Genomic DNA, 21,494 nt, shown 5'->3' with positions numbered 1-21,494 from the left:
CTCTACAACTACCTGAAAGGTACCTGAAAGGTACAACTACCTGAAAGGTTGTTGTAGCCAGGAAAGGGGTTGGCCTCTTCTCCCAGGCAACCAGCACCAGAACAAGGGGACACAGTTTCAAGCTGTGCCAGGGGAGGTTTAGACTCGAGGAGGAAATTCTTCACCGAGCGAGTCATTCGTCATTGGAACGGGTTGCCCAGGGAGGTGGTTGAGTCATCGTCCCTGGAGGCGTTCAAGAGGAGATTGGACATGGCACTTGGTGCCATGGTCTAGTCATGGGGTCTGTGTTGATAGGTTGTACTTGATGATCCTTGAGGTCCTTTCCAACCTAAGTTATACTGTGATACTGTGATACTGTGAATGCTAGGAAGGAGCAGATGCAGTGCAGGGCTGTTGTTGGACTGCCTTCCATCCTTCAGTTCTGCTTGAGGTCATAATCCTTGCATTAATGTAACATGGTCGAGGGGTGGGGGGACAACCTTCAATGCCTTAATCATGAACAAGGAGTTTGTGGTTTGCTGTTTTGACACCTCTTAGGTAAAACTTTGTAAGCAGTTGCAAAACTACTTGCAAAATTAATTGCAGAATTACTACATTTAGGTGAATTGATAGAGTGTTTGTTGTCTGGTTGTCAAAGCTTGATGGGTGGTACATGTATTGGCAGTACCCTTCCTGAATTATTGGTATTAAGGTATATTGCTAAGATGCTATAAAGTAGGGGTCAGCTGTCTTCTAGAGGAGGTACTGGAGTGATGTGAAGAGAACATTTGTTCTTGATCAGGACCTCCCAATAATGGTTTAAAATTGCCAAACCTCATATTTAAGAGGAAAGCCAAAGTGTACCCTAGGATATGCATAGATAAGTGGATTGTTTAACATTTGAAGACAACCTTTCAGTTCTTGCTAAGGACTCCATGGGCCTCCTTAAAACTTAACTATCACTGTTTCCTACCAAAGGTCCATAGCAAAGGCTTCCTAAAATCGTGTGAACAAATGTAACATTTAGGATCACAGAATCAACCAGGTTGGAAAAGTCCAACCTATTTCCTAACACCTCATGACTAACTAAACCATGGCTTCAAGTGCCACATCCAATCCTTTTTTGAACACTTCCAGGGACGGTGACTCCACCACCTCCCTGGGCAGCCCATTCCAATGACCAATGACTCGCTCTGTGAAGAACTTTCTCCTCACCTCGAGCCTAAACTTCCCCTGGTGCAGCTTGAGACTGTGTCCTCTTGTTCTGGTGCTGGTTGCCTGGGAGAAGAGACCAACCCCCTCCTGGCTACAACCTCCCTTCAGGTAGTTGTAGACAGCAATGAGGTCTCCCCTGAGCTTCCTCTTCTCCAGGCTAAGCAACCCCAGCTCCCTCAGCCTCTCCTCATAGGGCTTGGGCTCGAGACCTCTCCCCAGCCTTGCTGCCCTTCTCTGGACACGTTCAAGTGTCTCAATGTCCTTCCTATACTGAGGGGCCCAGAACTGGACACAATACTCGAGGTGTGGCCTAACCAGTGCTGAGTACAGGGGCAGAATGACCTCCCTGCTCCTGCTGGCCACACTATTTCTGATACAGGCCAGGATGCCCTTGGCCTTCTTGGCCGCTTGGGCACACTGCTGGCTCATGTTCAGCTGCTGTCAACCACTACTCCCAGGTCTCTTTCTGCCTGGCTGCTCTCCAGCCGCTCCCTCCCCAGCCTGTAGTGCTGCATGGGGCTGTTGTGGTCAAAGTGCAGCACCTGGCACTAGACTTGTTAAATGCCATCATGTTGAACTGCCCATCTGTCCAGCCTGTCAAAGTCCCTCTGCAGAGCCCTCCCACCCTCTAAGAGATCAACATCTGCTCCCAGCTTGGTGTCATCTGCAAACTTACTAATGATGACAGGCAAACTTGCTAATGCTGATACTAAAGATGATAGGCCATGGGTACAGTCTCTGCAAGCTTAATAGAAATCCAGGCAAGTACTCTGAAAAATGATCGTTTCAGTACAGAAGAATAAAAGAAGCAGCAACCTAGCATGGAACAGATGGTATTTTCTCTTCCCTTTCATCTCCAGGTGTGACTAGCTGCATTTAGAGACTTCAAAATGTGAACTAGTAGCAGAGAAGCAAGGTGGGGAAAAAAGCAGCCTCACAATTTTGTCTTGAAAGTTTGGCATCAGAGCTCTGTAATGTCACTAAATGCAGGGAAAAGTGGCAAGGAAGCCTTACGCTGACTGAAGGAAGATGGACTGCACATGATCAACTGACTAGATTTAAGCTTCAGGGCATCAACAACAAATTAACAACAGCCAGAAGGATAAGGAAAGAAGAGCTTTCAGAAGCATGTTGGGTGAAGTGGGGCTTATTAACAAGGCTTATTAATAATACAGGAGCCCTGAAGTGAGATTGATAACTGAAATGGTAGCAGTCTGTTTAAAAATACTTGAAATGAGGGACAGGCAAAATCAATGAGGCTGTAATGCAGGAACTGATCAAAAGGCAAGTAAGAAACTTTGTGACCTTATGTAGCACAGTGGGAGTCCAGATTATTTATTTGCTGTACTGGTCAGGAAGGGAATCAGCTAATGGACTTGCTATAGTCCTGATAATTATTCAGGTAAGTGATGGAGCTCTAGGGATGTCCTAACAGACTGGGTAAATGATGTATCTTAGCACAGACAGGTACTTATTTTGTTGTTGGCTACAAATAATTGGAGGAAATTCCAAAGGCAGATCATCTGGCTTTTTCAGTAAGGCATGGGCTACAGACATTGAAGAGGTGTCAGAGGTTCATGGCACAGCAAAATGTAGTTTGAGCTGTAGGAAGCTCAAGAAGGGCAAGAAGGAGGAACCAGGGAACTACAGGCCAGTCAGTCTCACCTCTGTGCCTGGAAAGATCATGGAACAGATCCTCCTGGAGTCACTACTCGCTCAAAAGAATAGTGAAGAGGTGATTGGGAACAGTCAGCATGGCTTTGCCAAGGGCAAATCCTGCCTGACCAACCTGGTGGCCTTCTATGAGCAGGTGACAAAATTAATAGATGAGGGGCGAGCAACTGATGTCATTTACCTGGACCTGAGCAAAGCCTTCGACACTGTCCCGCACCACATCCTGGTCTCCAAACTGGTGACACATGGGTTTGATTGGTGGACCACTAGATGGATAAGGAACTGGCTTGATGGCCGCACCCAAAGAGTGGCTGTCAATGGCTCCATGTCCCAGTGGAGGCCAGTGACAAGCGGAGTCCCTCAGGGATCAGTCCTGGGACCTATCTTATTCAACATCTTTGTGGGGGACATGGACAGTGGCATTGAGTGCACCCTCAGCAAGTTTGCTGATGACACCAAGCTGTGTGGTGCAGCAGACACGCTGGAGGGAAGGGAGGCCATCCAGAGGGACCTTGACAGGCTGGAGAGGTGGGCACAGGCCAACCTCATGAAGTTCAATAAGAGCAAGTGCAGGGTCCTGCATCTGGGTCGAGGCAATCCCAGGCACAAATACAGGCTAGGCAGTGACTGGCTGGAGGATAGCCCTGAGGAGAGAGACTTGGGGGTGCTGGTGGACAAAAAGCTCAACAGGAGCTCTCAGTGTGCACTTGCAGCCCGCAAAGCCAATCAGATCCTGGGCTGCATCAGGAGAAGTGTGGCTAGCAGGTCGAGGGAGGTGATCCTCCCCCTCTACTCAGCCCTGGTGAGACCCCACCTGGAGTACTGTGTCCAGTTCTGGAGCCCCTATTACAAGAGGGATGTGGAGGTGCTGGAACGTGTCCAGAGAAGGGCCACGAGGATGATCAGAGGGCTGGAGCACCTCTCCTATGAGGACAGACTGAAGGAGTTGGGGCTGTTCAGTCTGCAGAAGAGAAGGCTCCGAGGTGACCTAATTGTCGCATTCCAGTATCTGAAGGGGGCCTACAGGAAGGCTGGGGAAGGACTTCTCAGGATATCAGGTAGTGATAGGACTAGGGGGAATGGAATGAAGCTGGAGGTGGGGAGATTCAGGCTGGATGTGAGGAGGAGGTTCTTCACCATGAGAGTGGTGAAACCCTGGAATGGGTTATCCAGGGAGGTGGTCGAGGCCCCGTCCCTGGGGGTGTTTAAGAGCAGGCTGGATGAGGCTCTGTCCAGCCTGATCTAGTGTGGGGTGTCCCTGCCCATGGCAGGGGGGTTGGAACTAGATGATCCTTGTGGTCCCTTCCAACCCTGAATGAAACTATGAAACTATGAAACTACAGCTGCAGTAAACGTACACAGCTGCCGGAGAGCTGCGTCAGCGCAGAAGATTCAGAGAGCATGCAAAGTGACTGAAAATAAGGACTTAAGAGGAAACTTAAGACCTGAATAATTACTTCTCAGTGAAAGCAGAGTGTCTGACATGGGATGACCATCTTACTGAAAGGCTACCCTCTTACAAAGGAATTTTTCAAGGCATCTTGACTAATGACTGGCATATTGTGGTACTTCCTCAGAGATGCCTCAGGAAGTTCTCTGCCTGGGAAAGTCCTTTTCTTAAGATCTGGCAAAACCAAAACCACAACCCTAGAAACAAATCCCTACACGTGAAGACTAACTATACATGTCCTGGGAGGTCCAGCAGTCAACATAAATAGATCTGACCCCTTGCCTTTGAGTCAAAATACACCAGCGCTTGTGATGAGAGTCACAAGAGTGCAATGCTGAGCATCTGGGGCAGTCAGCAGTATGTGCCTACCACCTCTCCTGGGAATGATTTAGAAGGCTGGCCATAAAGAAGTAACCTTTCCCCATTGAGCTAAAGAGACAGATTAGCTCCCTAATACTGGGAGTGAATATGCCTCTTGGTCTCAAAATTAGCTGGGCTTGCTGTTAAGAATAACCAACAGCCATAAAACAGAGTCCTTCTCAGCAGCTCCACCTTGGGCAATATTATTGTCTGCAGTTGTAAGTTTTAAGTCTGATCTGCAGAACACAGCCAGGCACATTCTTAAAACACTGTATCATGCAACATGCTTCTTGGGGGGACTTACCTCCTGCAAAAGAATAAAATCAGACCTTAAAATGGAGGAAAGAGCAGCAAGAAGAGCAAGACTTAAATATCAACAGGCTGAGCAACGTGTTTGTTCAGGTGAGTGGATGGATTGCTTTGCCTGTCCTCCACAGGCAATAGAATTTGTTCTCACTGTAGTACATGTGAGGCATAAGAAACAAGTTTCACATGTTACTCCTTCCAGCAGACAGATCTGCTCTGCTGCCAATTGCATGGTAGCTGTCAGAAAGTGATCTGGTGGTTTTAAAGTACCTGTGGCAATTTTATCCTGTTCCACCTGAATTTGTGTTTCATTGTGGCACTGCACTCATAGCAAACTCACTGCTCTCTAGTGCACATTCAGTCATGAAAGTCTTCTGTGGAGTCTTATCTCTGTAAATCACATTAAATGTACCCATTCCATATGCTCCACAAAGTACTTGGATTAGTTCTAATTATACAAAACAAACCCACCCTCCTCTAGGTACCAAACAAGCAACATTTGCATTGTGTGCATGTAAATCCATGTGTCACATCACTGATGAGGTACAGCTTTGATCTCTGACAGCTTAGCCTTTCTGTCTAACCAGTGCTGCTGTTTTTCTCCACCTGGCAAGTATCAGTACAGCTCTGGCTTGTGATGCACTTCAGTATTAAAGTCAGTCACACAAGATCTTGTTGTGGTTGACTTCTGCCAGTGTGGGCCTCTTTTTAAGTACCTTTAATGACAAAGCAGAACTACAATCATATAAACCAGAAACAGCAATTAATCACCTTGCCTTGCATATTTTAAAAGCCTGATACTACTTACTGTTTCTGCAGGATAAATGGACAGCAGAGGAGGTGGAGAGGAGCCTTCTGTATTCAATATACATTATCACTCTTGGGCAGAAGGGAGCCCTTAGCGTTCTCCTGTGGCCTGTGTGCTTGCTCAGCAGCTCCCACGGGGCTGGGGACCAACAGGCCCTTGCAAAGCAAAGTACTGCTTGTGCTTCACTCTAGGAGTTTGGCAGAGCATGAAAGAGGGACCCAGCCTGCAGGCAGATCTGCCTGCCTTGAGATAAGGCTGTATCAAACGTCACTGTAGATCCTCCTGCCTGGAGTCTGCTTCAGACATCTCTGTCTAACCTATCTGACTTCCTGGAGCACGATGCCTTCACCACCGGCCCTGCATTCCCTCCACTCTTCCCAAACTCCCTGGACCCCTGCTTTTGCATACCAGGGGTCATGACTCCCATGGCCTCCCCATGCAGATTTTGTGGAGGGAAATGGGCACCAGCACCCCATCCTCTCCAGAGGCCAAGGACCACCAGAATGGCCTCCTCTCCAGAGGTCTGTGCCTCTTCCTGAAGCACCATGGGAACTCACATGTGCATGCAATTCTGATGACCTGCCAAGACATGGTATTAAAAACCTACCATGCCTTAAGATAAGGCTGTCTCAAATTTTACTTATCTCCAAGCCAGCACAAGAGCACAAGCAGCAGTACACCACAGGTGGGTGCTGATACGACTCCTGCATGCTTTGTTTTTCCAGCTGGTGCTGTTTCAACCTTCTGTCCCATTAGTGCCCTTGACTCACACATTCAAACTCCGTATCACATGAGGCTTCTAGCAAAATGAATGCCCTTTACCCTTTAATCATCTCCTGTAACCCTTGGTCACCTCCTCCCACCTGCTCTTCCCCACAGCTGTCTTTGCCTGAACTTCTCAAGACCACACTTAGAAACTCAGAGATGCTGAAGCTCCTCCCTCCCTCCCAGAAACGACTGCATGGCCTCCACACAATAACTGTAGCCTCACTGCTAACAGTTGCTTAATTGTCTGTGTCTGCTAACAATCAGATTAACTTTCTCCTATTTTTTCCTTCTGAGCAATGCTCTACAGAGAGTAAGGAAAAGCAGGGGGGGAAGGATCAGGAAGTTTGCTGAAATCCATGATACTGCTAGAAGAAGCTTGGACATCCTAAGTTTTGTTTACATGGCTGATGCACAAGTCATCTTTTCACAGTGAAACAACAGAGCAATGCCCATCCAAGGGCACACATGGCACGGGTAACACAAGCAGTATAAATTAACCCCTGCAGCAGGAAATACCTCATATCTTTGCAACAACAGGTCTGTACTGAGGTAACCCACCAATGTTGGATGGACATCTGATGACATGTAAGGCTGTCCTAGCTGTGCTGAGAACACCACAGGTTCGCTCTGAGCTTTTCTTTATTTCTCTACTTAGAGTTGGGAAAAATGTTGGCTAACATTAAAAAGATTAGCAGACTGTCTCAGTATTAAATATAGTTCTAGAGAACAAACAAATGCACACAAGAGACTTCTTGATCACAGCTGCAATAAACGGGTTCTGGCAGCAAAGAGATTTTCTCCTACTTAAGCAGTCATTGGACACATTCCATCCTTATGATGATCTACTTTGAGAAGGTTTATTCTTCCAACAATAACATAACAGAAATAGTCATGAACAGATGGAGTTCCAGTAAAGTAACTAAAAAGTATTTGAGAGCAATAGGTGGAGTTTTCGGTTGGTTTTTGGTCTGGTTGTTGGTTTTGTTTGTTTTAAAAACCTCTCTCTGTGTGGCTCTAATTTGTAGCTATGCATCCCAGATCATTTACTCAGGAGTCTCTATATATTGCAGCACTTGGTATACAGGAAATAAATTGCCTTTTACAGCATTCCCACCTCCAACGCCAGGCCCATAGTGATTCATACAGCCCTAGAGGTCAGCTGGAGGACTCAAGGGCTGAGAAGCCCTAATGCACACTATGCATCCTTCACCCACTGCTTGGCCTTGCAGACCCTCATTATGGAGCCCTCTGTAGAAAAGATGCCCCATAGCTGTGAGGATGGCTGTTAGCCACCTAAGAGCAACCCCCATGGAACTGGGATTCTTTCCACACCATTTGCTTTTTTTCTAATGCCATGGGCAATTTTCAGGTGCTTAAGTTTTGAAGATGACTATATCCTCAGCTGTTGTAAGGACCAACAGCTGGATGAGGAAGGAGACCAAAATTAGTGCTGCAACTGAAAGAAAACCAGGCAAAACTCAGCTGCTGTGAATACTCTTAGGAACTGGCTGGAATAGAATAGAATTAAACCAGGTTGGAAGAGACCTTCAAGATCATCGTGTCCAACCTATCATCCAACACCACCTAATCAACTAACCCATGCAACCAAGCACCCTGTCAAGTCTCCTCCTGAACACCTCCAATGATGGTGACTCCACCACCTCCCTGGGAAGCCCATTCCAATGGGCAATCACTCTCTCTGTGTAAAACTTCCTCCTGACCTCCAGCCTGAACCTCCCCTGGTGCAGCCTGAGACTGTGTCCTCTTGTTCTGGTGCTGGCTGCCTGGGAGAAGACACCAACCTCTGCCTGTCTACAACCTCCCTTCAGATGGTTGTAGACAGCAATAAGGTCACCCCTGAGTCTCCTCTTCTCCAGGCTAAGCAGCCCCAGCTCCCTCAGCCTCTCCTCATAGGGCTTGTGTTCCAAGCCCCTCACCAACTTTGTTGCCCTTCTCTGGACATGTTCTAGCAAGTCAACCTCCTTCCTAAACTGAGGGGCCCAGAACTGGACACAGTACTCGAGGTGTGGCCTAACCAGTGCAGTGTACAGGGGCAGAATGACCTCCCTGCTCCTGCTGGCCAGAAGTCCCTTACAATGCTAATGAGAGAAGTTTTCTTGGGTCCCTAGCAGAGGATTACATCTCTATGTACCATTTCCTCACTATGGGCACACAGATTCCACTGAGGTTTGTGTCCTGAATCATCAAAATGTCAATCACATGAAAAATAGGTGTAACTGGAGGTGGGAAGATTCAGGCTGGATGTGAGGAGGAAGTTCTTCACCATGAGAGTAGTAAAGCCCTGGAATGGTTTGTCCAAGGAGGTGGTCGAGGCCCCATCCCTGGAGGTGTTTTAGAGCAGGCTGGATAAGGCTCTGGCCAGCTTGATCTAGTGTGGGGTGTCCCTGCCCATGGCAGGGGGGTTGGAACTAGATGATCCTTGAGGTCCCTTCCAACCCTGACTCATACTATGATACTATGATACTACTTACTGTCATTCTGTACTGGCACACGCTCTTCCTGCCTCCCAAGTGTTGCTTACCTGTATTGGCCATGCCACCACAGATTGCCTGCTGGCTCTATGTGTGTCACAAGATCTTGAGTTAATACAAGAGCAACCTTTGCTTACAGTCAGTGAATTAGATAACAGGCAAGTACTAAGCAGGGTTGCATTTATCCCAGGCATCAATGCTGACATGGTAGAACACTGGTTGAGCTGAGGCCATACCGTAAAACCCTAAGAGCACATGACAACACTCCTGAAATGCTGGCATTCTGCTGCCTGGATGATCCTTATATGATGATGAAATGCTTAACACAGAGCAGTGATAGATGATTATGCCCACTAAATGCTGCTGTGGTACTAGGTGGTTCCATTAGCAAGTTTGTTTTGCCAGTTCTTAATTACACAGAAACTTGTGAAGATACAAACATCAAAGGAATCCTTTTCCCCTAACCAGATGTGTCTTGTCTTGACAAGGCTCTTAGTATTTAAATACATGCTTATTTGGAGACTTTGAAGGTAAGAAAAGGTTACATAGACTTGTTCAACATTGCTTCCTTTCAATAGTTTATAAGTCCATAAGAAATAAATACCTTCCCAAACTATCCACTACAATCCCCCAGGCTCTCCCTGAAGATTGTGGTGCATCTTTAAGCATAGAGCTGCCCGCTCTCACCATTTGCTTTCTAAATTATCAGCAAGACACTTGTGCTCATCAACTCCTCCACACAGCCTTCTTCAAAAGCATTAGAGAACTGACTTAAATGCCAACAGAATTGGCATCTTAACCAAAGGGAAACAGACTCTTACATACACTACAGCCTTTACAACCATTGAAATAGTCTATAGCCAAAGGAAAGGACTTGTCCAATGAGAATGCAATGAGTAGGGATGGAGTCTCCTTCAAATTACCTTCTTTGTCTTAGTCTGTATTTGCTCTGATTTGAACAACAAATAATTCTCATTTATGTTCTAACCAGACATAGTACTGGGGAGCCAAAGCCTTCCCTGTGTATCAGGGATTCTGGGGTTAAGAAGAAGCCATCTCACAACTCTGGATGACTTGGTGGTTCCCACCCAAGAGGAAATCACCTTCCTTATGTTGTAAATAACCTGAAACTTTGTTTTTTAACAGTTAAAAATAGTGTCTATTACAAAGAAAACATGAGAGTTCCCTGTACTCTGAACATACCTGCAAAGGCATTCAAATATTGCAGAAATGAAAACTATAAACCATCTTGTATAGAAGTAAAAGAGCCTGTACGTGCCTTTCCTTTCAGTGCAGAGTTGTGACAAAGAGGTAGGTTCTATCATCTGAGCAAAAATGTCAAGATTGTATTTTCTGGAGCTTTTGGCTCCTCTCTGCATGAAAACACAGCCTTGAAGTTTTCCAACAAATGTCATCTGATGTCCAAAACATGTGACTGTAGGACCGGGCAAATGTCCCCCCTGTGCCTTTCAAAATACACAGAGTTCTTAAGGCATACTACATTTGACTTCAATAACATGGTTTGTTCCTTAATTATTTTATTTATGGTGGCTGTGCCTAAGAGCCTTGAAGGCCTGGCACTAAATTTGGATTTCCACTGAATTTAGATAGCCAAAAACATTTTTAGCTGCTTAAACAGAGGGGTAGTTATCAGTGTTCATCTTGGGGAGAGACTGTATTAGCTCCTGGGAAGAACATGCTGGGTTATCCAGAGGAAAGAGAATCTGGTTTATGATGTTCTGATGGGCTGCTCCTGCCATGGGTTAGTTGTTTAGGTGGGTTGGATTGGTTGACGGGTTGGATGCAATGATCTTGAAGGTCTCTTCCAGTCTGGTTTATTCTATGTATTCTAAACCAAAGTGTCACCTTTAATCACTATTTTTCCTCAGAACCTTCCAGTTTCATATGAATTAAAGAAATAAACCAAAGTTGCCTTCCAGTGTTTTCAACACATGGCCCTGTGCACTCACTATGAAGCTTTTTATCTTGCTTCAGTTAGGAAGATACTCATCCCAAATATCTGCTGTGCTAAGACACAAGCAAAAAACTAAAGCAACCAAACTGATTTCACTGTGCTGATTGTTGAGATGTGGTTTAACAAAACAACTTTGAGATGTCTTACAATCAAGATATCTACCAGAACCCACAGCTAGATTTTTTTTTTCCCTGAGATATTGGTGAAAACAATATCCATGCAAAATTCTGATCTGAAAAGTGCTATTGCTACCAGTGCTTTGGCCTGGTGATGTGGTGTCCCAGTGATGCTATTTAATCCTCTCACTTTGCTGCCAAGCAGCAACACCACCACAGCTAAGCACATGCAATGGTGTGCTCCCCATGAAGTTCCGTTGATCATTTTCACTGAACAGTGACCTCCAGCTGAGTTTTATGACTCAGTAGATTATTGCTGCCTAAAAAATGAACATTTGTATGTGCCAAGTGAAAGTATAGGGGCACAGGAGGGGAAGGGCACATAAATGTGTACCTGAATGAAATAGAATAGAATAGAATAGAATAGAATAGAATAGAATAGAATAGAATAGAATAGAATAGAATAGAATAGAATAGAATAGAATAGAATAGAATAGAATAGAAATAGGCCAGGTTGGAAGAGACCTTCAAGATCATCGCGTCCAACCCATCAACCAATCCAACCCACCTAAACAACTAAACCATGGCACCAAGCACCCCATCAAGTCTCCTCCTGAACACCTCCAATGATGGTGAATCCACCACCCCCCGGGCAGCCCATTCCAATGGGCAATCACTCTCTCTGTATAGAACTTCTTCCTAACCTCCAGCCTAAACCTCCCCTGGAGCAGCCTGAGACTGTGTCCTCTTGTTCTGGTACTGGCTGCCTGGGAGAAGAGACCAACATCCGCCTGTCTACAACCTCCCTTCAGATAGTTGTAGAGAGCAATAAGGTCACCCCTGAGTCTCCTTTTCTCCAGGCTAAGCAGCCCCAGCTCCCTCAGCCTCTCCTCATAGGGCTGTGTTCCAAACCCCTCACCAACTTTGTTGCCCTTCTCTGGACTCGTTCCAGCAAGTCAACATCCTTCCTAAACTGAGGGGCCCAGAACTGGACACAGGACTCGAGGTGTGGCCTAACCACTGCAGTGTACAGAGGCAGAATGACCTCCCTGCTCCTGCTGGCCACACTGCTCCTGATGCAGGCCAGGATGCCATTGGCCCTCTTGGCTGCCTGGATACACTGCAGGCTCATGTTCAGCCTACCATCAACCAGTACCCCCAAGTCCCTCTCCACCTGGTTGCTTTCCAGCCACTCTGACCCCAGCCTGTAGCACTGCATGGGGTTGTTGTGGCCAATGTGCAGAACCCAGCACTTGGATGTGTTCAATCTCCGTTGGACTCTGCCCATCTGTCCAGCCTGTCGAGGTCCCTCTGCAGAGCCTCTCTACCCTCCAGCAGATCAACTCCTGCCCCCAGCTTGGTGTCATCTGCAAATTTACTGATGATGGACTCAATGCCCTCATCCAGATCATCAATAAAGATGTTAAAGAGCACAGGGCCCAGCTCTGATCCTTGAGGCACACCACTAGTGCCTGGCTGCCAGCTGGCTGTGCACCATCCACCACCACTCTCTGGGCTCGGCCCACCAGCCAGTTCCTAACCCAATGCAGTGTGCTCCCGTCCAAGCCATGGGCTGACAGCAATTAAATCCAGCAATTCAGCTGCCAAAACAGGTAAGCAGCTTCATGAAGTTTGCTCACACATTCAACCTTTTGAATCTCAACCTAGACAACAAATGTCGTGGCAAGGTAAAGAAGCTCTGACTGCCCATCATAATCTAGAGAAAATAAATCTATCCGTTCGGGTTGTGTGCTGGGTTTCATTACATTTGCCAACATCTTGCTTAAACTCCTTGCTTTGGATAAAATGAAAATGCACGGAAATGTATTAGTAATTAAGTAGTCTGTCCTCAGCACCCCTCTAATGTAGTTTTGATTTGTTATCAGAACATCCACAGAAGTTGAACTCTTAGGAAAATTGCTTGGAGTGCCTCACAACTTCTGTATCCTTGGTATCTATCTTAAGCAAATGCTGATTTTTCTTATGTTTTTATTGCTTATTCTACAAAGCACCATTCTGGCTTTTCTTGCCAAAATTCCTTTCTGTGTACTAATAGGAAAAGTAGGTACTTGGAAACATACCAAACAATTGATAACTCAGAGATCAAATTCTCTCTATTTTCACTTTATCATTTCGTTCTTATTTCACAAAATCATAATTTTTTGCCTTCATCCAAACAGTATCACAGTATCACAGTATCACTAAGGTTGGAAAGGACCTCCAGGATCATCGAGTCCAACCTATCACCACAGACCCCATGACTAGACCATGGCACCAAGTGCCATGTCCAATCTCCTCTTCAATGCCTCCAAGGACGGTGACTCCACCACCTCCCTGGGCAGCACATTCCAATGACCAATGACTCTCTCAGTGAAGAACTTTCTCCTCACCTCGAGTCTAAACCTCCCCTGGTGCAGCTTGAGACTGTGTCCCCTTGTTCTGGTGCTGGTTGCCTGGGAGAAGAGACCAACTCCTTCCTGGCTACAACCACCTTTCAGGTAGTTGTAGAGGGCAATGAGGTCTCCCCTGAGCCTCCTCTTCTCCAGGCTAAACAATCCCAGCTCCCTCAGCCTCTCCTCATAGGGCTTGTGCTCAAGGCCTCTCCCCAGCCTTGTTGCCCTTCTCTGGACACATTCAAGTGTTTCGATGTCCTTCCTAAACTGAGGGGCCCAGAACTGGACACAGGACTCAAGGTGCGGCCTAACCAGAGCAGAGTACAGGGGCACAATGACTTCCTGCTCCTGCTGGCCACACTATTCCTAATGCAGGCCAGGATGCCATTGGCCTTCTTGGCCACCTGGGCACACTGCTGGCTCATATTCAGACGGCTGTCAATCAGCACCCCCAGGTCCATCTCTGTTTGGGAGCTCTCCAGCCACTCCGACCCCAGCCTGTAGCTCTGCATGGGATTGCTGTAGCCAAAGTGCAGCACCCGGCACTTGGACTCATTAAATGCCATCCCATTGGATTCTGCCCATCTGTCCAGTCTGTCGAGGTCCCTCTGCAGAGCCTTTCTGCCCTCTAACTGACTAACATCTGCCCCTAACTTGGTGTCATCTGCAAACTTGCTGATGACTGACACAACTGCAGCATGACAAATCAATGCCCATTTCTAGAGGTCTGAATACGCAATCCAGTTTCCTCCACTTCCATTATGCTTCTCTTTATTTTCCTTTCTTTAGCACTATTCAATTTTTTGTTGTACTTTGATATCAGACACTTGGAGTACAGGATTAAATTCGAATGGAATACAGTGACCTTTACTGAGAAGAACTGCAACTCTCTTACATTTGATCTGAATTTTTGGTGGGTTTTTTTTTTACAGTTGTTCAACTTCTTTCTCTGTGCAGCAGAACCAAACTTTTGCAGTGAAAATGCAATCCCTTGCTTTAGGCACAGAAGAGCTTTCTCTTCTTTCCAGACCTCTGGCATCCAGCAGTGCCCTGAGCAACCAGCTGCCATTAAGCGCCATGGCTGAGGGAAGATTTGTTAAGTTGTTCTGCTCTTGTAGGAGAAACAGTTTCAAGGATAGATCTAAGAATCAGATTTTTTTGTTATGTGATGCACACACATTTTATGTAGTGATGCCTGTCAAGGCATACAGTGTAGATCAGTATCAGTATAGATCAGTATCACTAAGGTTGGAAGAGACCTCAAAGGTCATCGAGTCCAACCTGCCACCAGAGACCTCGTGACTAGAGTAGGGAGGACACTACTGGCCACTGCAGGCTTGAACTCACGACCTTCCCCTGTTAAAGGCCTTGTATGCTACCAACTGAGCCACATCAGCAGCTCAAGCCCAAGCAGAGCCCATAGCTCTGGTGATCGGTGCATTACACATGCCAGAGACATTTTACCCCTAGTACTTCACTTAAGCCAGGGATTGCAAATAGGCTGCTGTATTAAATCAATTTTTTTGGTTCTCATGCAGTAACAAAATAAAGTCATGTTAGGTTTTCCAGTACTGGCAAAGAAAGTTGAAATAAAATATCCCTAGTCCAGTGGGGATTTAAAACAGAATTGGTGCAAATTTTCTGCTCTTAGCACAGAGAATGTAAATAAAAGATACGAATAATGGAGACATTGAAAACAAACTCAGAAGCCTAACTCCTATATATGTAAGATGCGTATTTTTCTGCCCACATGTGATCAGAACTGTTAAAGGTCATTAGGTGCCCTATAAGGAGAGGCTGAGAGTCCTGGGGCTTTTTAGTCTGGAGAAGAAAAGACTGAGAAAAGATTTAATAAATGTTTACAAATATCTGAGGGCTGGGTGTCAAGAGGGAAGGGACAGGCTCTGCTCAGTTGCACCCTGTGATAGGACAAGGGGCAATGGATATAAACTACAGCACAGGTGGTTCCACCTCAGCAGGATGAGGAGCTTCTTTACTGTGAGTGTCACAGAGCACTGGAACAGGCTGCCCAGAGAGGTTGTGGAGTCTCCTTCTCTGGAGACTTTCAAGACCCATCTGGATGCGTTCTTGTGTGACCTGTGCTAGATTCTATGGTCCTGCTCTGGCAGGGGGGTTGGACTTGATGAACTCTGGAGGTCCCTTCCAACCCCTAATGTCTTGTGATCCCGTGATGCAATGCATTTTGGAACAGAGCATTAAAAATACACTGTTTTTTCACAGTGGAATAAAACCAACAGCTCTTGCTAAAGTTTTTGTAAGCAGGATCTCCCAGAGCTGTGCATCTGAGGGCTGGGGCAGTAACCCATGCTGATCTGGGGGCTGGACTGCCTCCTCCCACCTGCCATCACTATATTGCAACATCAGCGCCTGGTCCTGCCACCCACTGCCCTGCAGCAGCTGAACCCCAGCTGTCTTGGGGATGCCTGCATGCATGTGGGAATGGGCAAGTTATGACACAACCAGAGTGCTCCTCCCATGCCTCACTGGTTAGCCCATGGTCTCAGCAAGCTGTGGCCATTTTGTGCAAGTAGCAACAGGTAAACTTGGGAAAAACCAACCCAACCCAAACCCCACAGGATCTTTTTCCTTCTGTTTCCCTCCAGGCCCTCAGACAAGTGCTCAGTGTTATCAGCCACAGGAGGTAGATCCAGTTGGATGCAAGTCCTAGGGTGACAGCAACACATTGCTAGGAGTACATCAGCTCTACTCACTCAGAACTTGCCTTCCTTTATGCCATAAATGTTCTTCTTTAAACAGGCTTCTAGATAGAAACCTGGTTGGTAGATAGTCTCAGAGAATCAGAGAATCATTTTAGTTGGGAAAGACCTTAAAGATCATTGAGTCCAACCATTATCTAACTACCAAGCCTGATGCTAAACCCTCAACACCAGATCTATGTGTCAGATAGATAGATAGATAGATAGATAGATAAACACATACACACACATACATATACACTATTTATATATATAATATAAATATACATATACTCTATTAACCTCTTTTCTCCCCTCTCCATTGCCCATATATTCACTACTGGCCCTGCCCTCTAAGGATGAGGCTGCTGTCTGAATTAGTGGCATGAATCAATGGGAATGCAGTCCAAAAACATGCAGACTTTTGCCCATATTCTTGCTGTGACTACATTTGCTATGCTAAAGCTCAGTTGCCAGCATTTTCATTTATTCTGACTCCTGTTTCAGGGAAGTTCTGAGGTTATTTCCTGAGCAGTCAAGGCAATTTCACTGGACCATAAACCAACCACGCTTCTGTGCTGAACTCTTAGCCCTAGCTCATGATAAGTGAAACACAGTATATACAAGGAATAAACTATGACTGAGAACACCGAGTTTATATTGTTTCTTAGAGCAGTTTTAAAGGGCCAGACTTTGGCTGTGAGACTAGTTCTCCTTCAGTGTCTTTCCACCACAATGACTACATAGCATATCTTTTTGTTAAGTATACTCTCTGTGATACAAAGGCTTTTTGTTGGCTTTGGCTGCTTTGATTGTTTCTGGATTACTTCTTTTTAATAATTTCATAGTATCAGTCAGGGTTGGAAGGGACCACAAGGATCATCTAGTTCCAACCCCCCTGCCATGGGCAGGGACACCCCACACTACATCAGGCTGGCCAGAGCCTTGTCCAGCCTGGGCTTAAACACCTCCAGGGACAGAGCCCCAACCACCTCCCTGGACAACCCATTCCAGGGCTTCACCACTCTCATGGTGAAGAACCTCCTCCTCACATCCAGCCTGAATCTCCCCACCTCCAGCTTCATTCCATTCCCCCTAGTCCTATCACTACCTGAGATCCTGAGAAATACCTCCCCAGCCTTCTTGTAGGCCCTCTTCAGATACTGGAAGGCCACAATTAGGTCACCTTGGAGCCTTCTCTTCTCCAGACTGAACAGCCCCAACTCCTTCAGTCTGTCCTCATAGGAGAGGTGCTCCAGCCCTCTGATCATCCTCCTGGCCCTTCTCTGGACACGTTCCAGCACCTCCACATCCCTCTTGTAATAGGGGCTCCAGAACTGGAGGCAGTACTCCAGGTGGGGTCTCACCAGAGCTGAGTAGAGGGGGAGGATCACCTCCCTTGACCTGCTGACCACACTTCTCTTGCTGCAGCCCAGGATCTGATTGGCTTTGCAGGCTGCAAGTGCACACTGAGAGCTCCTGTTGAGCTTTTTGTCCACCAGCACCCCCAAGTCTCTCTCTTCAGGGCTGCTTTCCAGCCAGTCACTGCCCAATTTTTTTTTCTCTTATTCCTAGCAGAAATATTAATTAATGTCTTTGGAGAAAACAGAGCTTTTCAATAATTATTTGGTTGCTCTCTCTTGAGCTGAGTAATATAAAATTTGTCCTTTAAAACCTCTTGGAGCACCAGGCAAGCCTGAAGAAAATTACAGTTTCATTATAGTATGATGTAAAATATGAGGCTCACACAGACAAAACCATGCACTTTCAGAACAATTATCTGCAGTCCTTAGAATAGAATAGAATAAACCAGGTTGGAAGAGACCTTCACAATCATCACATCCAACCCATCCACCAATCCAACCCATCTAAACAACTAACCCATAGCACCAAGCACCCCATCAAGTCTCCTCCTGAACACCTCCAGTGATGGTGACTCCACCACCTCCCCGGGCAGCCCATTCCAATGGGCAATCACTCTCTCTGTATAGAACTTCTTCCTAACATCCAACCTGAACCTCCCCTGGCGCAGCCTTACTTTAAGAGGACCATGCCTTGATAAATCATTGTGGCTATAAACCACGTAACTAGGAGTTCATTAAATCAGTATGAGAAAAATAGCACAGCTAACCCAAAGTCCTGACTGTAAGTGAACTGTGGTAGCTTCAAAAGTGGGTCAGCTGAGGTGTACAAAGTGTGAGCCAGAAGCTTACAGGGGCCTTTAGCAGACCATGGACTACAGCAGCAGAGCACTGGAACTACCAGCACAGCTGCACCTCCTCCATGCACTGACACCATAAGTGAAAAATCCAAACTGCCTGAAGACATTTCTCCCAGGCAGCCAGTACCAGAACAAGAGGACACAGTCTCAGGCCGAATCAGGGGAGGTTCAGGCTGGAGGTCAGGAGGAAGTTTTACACAGAGAGAGTGATTGCCCATTGGAATGGGCTGCCCGGGGAGGTGGAGTCACCATCAGTGGAGGTGTTCAGGAGGAGGCTTGACAGGGTGCTTGGTTGCATGATTGAGTTGGTTGGGTGGTGTTGGATGATAGGTTGGACATGATGATCTTGAAGGTCTCTTCCAACCTGGTCTATTCTATTCTATTCTATTCACTTGCTGTTTAGATAGACATCCTTTAAAAAAGATGCAGACCACAGTCTGGAGAGTCTGCATTGTCATGATTTGTCTTCAGCTGCTGGTCATTTGCACATACTAGCAAGAGCTCCCACGGGCAGAGAAGCCAAGATCATCTGTGGGGGATAAGTGAACCTGTGAGCTTCTATCTCAAGGCTGAGCTCTTGTGAGGATCGGCTGATATCAAGGCACTGCAGAAAATGACATGGGTTCTCCTATCTTCTCCACAAGCTGCTTTCATGAGGCATTTTGAAGCTCCCTGTCACACACATGGCTGTGACTGCGTGGTGAGTTCAGTGTTCATAGCGAAGAACCAATAGAGAGACACTCCTAAAAAGGCAGAGAGCTGGCATGCTCATTGAAGCCTTCCCTCAAGAGGAAATTGGGCCAAAAATTACTTTTGTCCAAAAACCCCTCCAGAATTATATGCTGTGGTCAAGTGCCAAGCTTGGAAACATCAACCCCAACAGAGGAATTTGGAGAAATGCAGGACTGCAAGGAAATACCTTCCCATAATAAACAGCCAAATGCATAGCTTTACCTTCCATAAGAGCAAAACACAACCCCATGGGAATTACCAAATTTGTTCAGTTGTAAGGGTTAATTCACTTCTCAGCGAAGAACTGAGCTGGATGGTGCCATAAACTGGTCAGGAGATTTTGTAGAGCCTTTTTTATCCCCCGGACAAGAAGAAAAACTGCTGACTGCTAACAGGAGCTTGTTTACATGTTGGGTTCAGTCAGCTGATGGCCACAGCCCCATGTGAATCAAGACAGAGATGATTCCTTCCCAGAAAGGGAATTTGTCCAGCCTTAAGCAGAGTTCCCTCAGGAGACTGCTGGAAACAGCAGCATTTACCTAAAAGCACCTGGCTGCCAAAGCAAGACTTTGATTTTCCTTTGCTGGCTTTGCCAAAAGCCAAGTTCATTCTTCAGATCCATTCCTTTTTTTTTTCTTTAAGTTCCCTTGAGCAGTGGTTAACAACTCCTGTAGCCGTGTTGCAGCGATGGCAGTGTGATAAGGGTGCCAGCATGCCAGCTCTGTCAGAGTCTAGACATGCAGGTACACATGATGTGCTCACACCCCATCACCTGACAGGCCTTCAGGTTGCAGAGATGTGTATCTCCCCAGGGAGTCTTAATAACTCAGACACCAAAGCTGTGAAATACCAAGCACTTCCCACCCACCCACTTCTCTGTTGGATTAAGCCCTAAGTCTCTCCAAATGTGTGTTGCTTTGCTGGGAGAATATTTAGCATATGTTTAAAATCTTTTCTCCTTTTCAGCAGCACAATTCAGTTCAGCTGTTTTTAACTGTGAAGCCCTTTCTCAGAGACCAAGGTTAATAATGTAAAAAGGATAAAGTCCATTTAATATCTAGTGATAATCAATCAGTTTCAAGCAATTCATCTTTGTTTCAAGTGGACTCATTTTCCAACAGTATGTCTGAGACACTTGGAGAATTCAGGTCACTTTTGAGATGGTCCCTTTAGTCTTCACCTGTCATACTTTTCCTTGGCTTTTAAATTCTTCTCTTCTTTCCTTTTACATCTCTATTCCTCCTGGCTCTTTCTTCACTTCTTATTCAGCTTTCTACTCTCCTCCTTTCTTGCTCACGCTGTTGGCCACAGCCACAGTGCAAACACATCCAAACATTTTCCGTGTCAGCCCTCCAGGGATGTGTAGTCTAAGGCCCAAGAGCTGCGGAGGAAGAACACGAAGGACTGGAGTGTCACAGGGCAGCCACCTTTTAGTCATTACTCCAGCCCTGGTGGGTTTGGATTCCTCTAACCACAGGCCTGATCCTTAGTGCCCCTGAAGTCTATTTACAACATGTTTAATAATTTCCACCAGCTGGCTCTTATTGAGAGTGTCACTCAATATTTATGTAACAATTACATGTATCAAATAACATGGCAAAAAGCTTCACCCTAACCAACTTTATTGTTTTTAAGCTGATAAATTTTTGGTTTTAATTAACAGGCATTTGTTGTCATCAGTTTTCCTGTGGAGGTTCTCAAAACCCTGTTGGCAATAATGAGCATTCTAACCTCCGTTCTCACCGGCAGGCTTTGGAGAGACCCCAGTGCTGAAAGACAGTGTTTGGAGGTCACTTTTCACTTCTAGTATCAACAACCTGGAAACAAAGGAGTACCATTAAAGTTGATGTTCCACGTGGTTTATAAAATGATTGTGAATGGCTTCAACACCTGACATTTCCACTGAGAATGTAGCTGACTTAATAACAACAAAAAAGAGCAACAATCACATGAGGACGCTGCAGTCATATGATTTTTTTGCATAGTCAGTCACAGCTTTGACTTTGATTTATGCTTCTTCCTGCCAGATAATGAGGGCTTAGTTTAAACAAGCCTGTTATCCCTAAGGCTATTGCCTTCACCCTTTTCCTTGGCTGGCAGTAGGAGGGAGGGTTGACTGCAGCCAGGAGGGTGCTGAAGCATGGATTCTACATATGCAAGATGGACAAGACTGGATATCAGAGCCTGCATTCCTGAGAGAAATGCTGGCTGGGGCGCTCCAGGTACTGACAAGAACTTACACAGCCAATAAAAAGTGCTAGGAAAATGGAAGAAACTAAGGACAACTA

At 46.1% G+C, this 21,494-nt stretch overlaps 1 long non-coding RNA gene across 1 annotated transcript in view; it reads right to left on the bottom strand.

The window, feature by feature from the left end:
- Window positions 1–21,494, bottom strand: part of LOC137448185 (uncharacterized) — a 52,824-nt gene that overhangs the window by 7,903 nt on the left and 23,427 nt on the right. The window lies entirely within an intron of this gene.

The sequence above is a fragment of the Melanerpes formicivorus genome, unplaced genomic scaffold (assembly GCF_026170545.1).
Source record: "Melanerpes formicivorus ecotype bairdi unplaced genomic scaffold, bMelFor1.0.p_v2 SCAF_23, whole genome shotgun sequence".
Lineage (NCBI taxonomy): Eukaryota > Metazoa > Chordata > Aves > Piciformes > Picidae > Melanerpes > Melanerpes formicivorus.
This window is presented reverse-complemented; position numbering and strand designations above follow the sequence as displayed.